We start from the raw sequence: 3,283 nt of genomic DNA on the forward strand, positions 1-3,283 counted from the left end.
CGAAATTTTAAAAATAAAATAAAAAAATTAAAAAATAATAAAATGGAGATCCAGTCAAGAGATAAGGCTTTAAGAATCAGCATTTCCCAATTCCCTTATTCATGTTCCCCACCACAATCTAAGAAAAACCCATATTATTTTTTATTCAGTAAATTTTTATTGACTCACATTAAGCCCCCTATTGAGCAGGAAAATCACAGGTTTGATGCACTGTGATTTTCTAATACACCTTAATATAAGTACATAAACTCTAAAACCCTGTAAGTCTATGTTATTTAGCCAAAATCTTCCTTGGAAAATTAATCCCCAAAGATGTTTTAAGTAATTTGTCCAAGGCTTAGCTTAGACCAAGCAGAGTCTCCAGATCTAGCAACTCAGAAATGCAAATTCCTAGGCCTTAGTAAATCAGAAATTCTGAAGGTGCAAGGGAACAATCTATATTTTAAGAAACATTCCACGTGAATTTGATGCCCAACCCGAAGTTTGAAAATCACTGCTTTGGGCCATCCACAGATTTCTTCAGCACAGAACCTGAGGCAATTAGGAGAATACAGGTGAGATCATTTCCAAGTCAATGCTCTTACATCTAATAACATCTGTTACTCTTTTTTATTATCCACATCCATACTGTGCCTTTTAGACCTCATGCTCAGTTCATTGAAAACCATTAAATAAATCAATTGAGGATGAAGATGCATTAGTGGTTTTCTAGATCTCTAGTGTACCATTTCTCAAATTCCAGTCATTCTCATACCACAGTCACTACCTTCATAGTTCTGCTCCCACTGTGTATCACATATTATGTACATATATTATTTACTTAAAGTTTTTCTTTAAATAAATTCCCTTTTTTTACTTTAATAAATTAAGGGACAAATGTATGCAACTACCATCACCAGAAAATCAGTATCACTTGCCGTGAGTAAAAGCTAACTACAAAGATAAATACAGTGTTAAGGTTCTATCGTTTGTCAAAAGTTCTGCTCTTAAGAACTGCATTCCTCTAGGAGTGCCTAGTGGCTCAGTCAGTTCAGCATTCAACTCTTAGGTTTGACTCAGGTCATAATCTCATGAGTCATGAGATCATCCCATATGGGGCTCTGCACTCACTGGGGAGTTTGCTTGAAGATTCTCTCTTCGCCTCAGCGCCTCCCCCCACTCAAACACTCACACTCTCTCTCTCTCTCAAATAAATAAATCTTTAAAAAAATAAAATAAAGAACTGTATTCCTGTATTACCAAGTGTAGTTAGCCCATATTAGAACAGCATTCAACTTTTGTACCTAACTTGATTAAAGCATTAAATGGACATGAAGTTCACAACATGATTCAGGATTAGTTAACTGTATGAGCATGAGCCCCCAAAATCATTCCATTCCAGCAGTGGTTCATATGCCAAACTTCAGGAAATTCTGGCTTAAACCATATTTACAGGATAGATAAACCCTGAGAATGCACAGATCTAGAACAGGAAAGTTCTAAAAATAAAATGTTCATATTTAAGAAGCGAACAAAAAAAGAGCAAATAATGGTGACTAGAACACCATGCCTGGCCTCAACTGAGAAGGAAGACCTAAAAGGGCTGTAGAAAAGTGGACACAAGAATTACCAGTGAACCCAAGGGAAAAGCAATTTAGGAAAAGAAAATAACAGCGAGAATGAATGACCTAGCACAAAGATCTGTCTTCCAACCAACCTGAAACCCAAAGCAATGACATAAATAATTTTATTTTATGAAATTCCATATATTTTATAAAAGCACCACCAATGAAACAAGAATTTTAAGAAATTCCTGAAAGAGGGGCGCCTGGGTGGCTCAGTTGTTAAGCGTCTGCCTTCGGCTCAGGTCCTGATCCCAGGGTCCTGGGATCGAGTCCCATGTCAGGCTCCTTCCTCAGCGGGAAGCCTGCTTCTCCCTCTCCCACTCCCCCTGCTTGTGTTCCCTCTCTTGCTGTGTCTCTCTCTGTCAAATAAATAAATAAAATCTTAAACAAAAAAAAGGAAATTCCTGAAAGAGATAATTCCCCTTCCTTTCTCCCTCCTATAGCTATCCAAGGTGCCCAAAGAGAAGAAGGTGAAGGGGAAGAAAGTGGTCCTGGCCCCTGTGGTCATGAAGAAGCAAGAGGACAAAATGGTGGTCAGTCCCCAGTTTGAGAAAAGGCCCCAAAACTGTGGCACTGGATAGGACATGCAGCCCAAAAGGGACTTCTCTCACTTTGTCAAATGTCCCCTCTGCATCTGGTTGCAGCCGCAAAGGACTCTTCTCTCTGAAAGTCTGAAAGTTCCTTATGCAATTAACCAGTTTCCCCAGGCCTTGGACTGCCAAACAGCTACTCAACTGCTTAAGCTAGTCTACAAATACAGACCAGAGACAAAGCAAGAGAAGAAGTGGAATTTTTGGCCTGAATTGAGAAGAAAGTTGTCAGCAAAGGGGAAAGTTGTCAGCCCCACTAAAAGGGCACTTGTTCTTCAAGCTGGGGTTAATACTGTCACTAACTTCGTGGAAAACAAGAAGGCTCAGCTGGTAGTGATTTCACATGATGTGGATCCCATTGAGCTGGCTGTCTCCCTGTCTGCCCTGTGTTGTAAGATGGGGGTTCCCTACTGCGTTATCTAGGGGAAGACCAGGCTGGGGTCCACAGGAAGACCTGCACCTCTGTCCCCCTTGCACAGGTGAACTTGTAAGACAAAGGAGCTCTGGCTAAGCAGATGGAAACTATCAGGACCAATGACAATGACAGATATGATGAGATCCACTGTCACTGGTGAGGCAGCATCCTGGGGGTCCAACGTCGATGTCTTGCCTTGCCAAGCTGGAAAAGGCAAGAGCTAAAGAACTGGCCATCAAACTGGGCTAAGTGTACAGCTGTTGGGTTTTCCATACATAAAAGTAATAAAAGTTCTTTTTCAGCCAGTGTCAGAGGAAGGAAGGGAGGGAGGGAAGGAGGAAGGGAGGGAGAGAAAAAGAGAGGAAAAAAAGAAAAAAAGGCCTGAAAAAGCCAGATACATCAAATGCATGGAGAAACAAAACCATACCCCATGTGCACACTGAGAGAGGTCCAACAGGTTTAACAAAGATTAACAAGTTTATCAAGGTTTAACAGGGATTATTTCAAAGTAGGAAGCATTATAGATACCCCCCTTTATTCATCTACATTATAATAAAAATTAGCTTCATTATTTGCATTGTAATAAAAGTTCCATAATAAGTAAACAGTATTTGTGATACTGAACAATATTTTTAATTAAATGAGTGTATTCATTTTCTTTTTTTTAAGATTTT

At 39.7% G+C, this 3,283-nt stretch overlaps 1 pseudogene; it reads left to right on the forward strand.

The window, feature by feature from the left end:
* The first annotated feature begins 467 nt into the window (after window positions 1–467).
* Window positions 468–2,858, forward strand: LOC118356748 (annotated as a pseudogene).
* Window positions 2,859–3,283: the final 425 nt, after the last annotated feature.

This window comes from Zalophus californianus, chromosome 2 (genome assembly GCF_009762305.2).
Source record: "Zalophus californianus isolate mZalCal1 chromosome 2, mZalCal1.pri.v2, whole genome shotgun sequence".
In the NCBI taxonomy this organism is placed as follows: Eukaryota; Metazoa; Chordata; class Mammalia; order Carnivora; family Otariidae; genus Zalophus; species Zalophus californianus.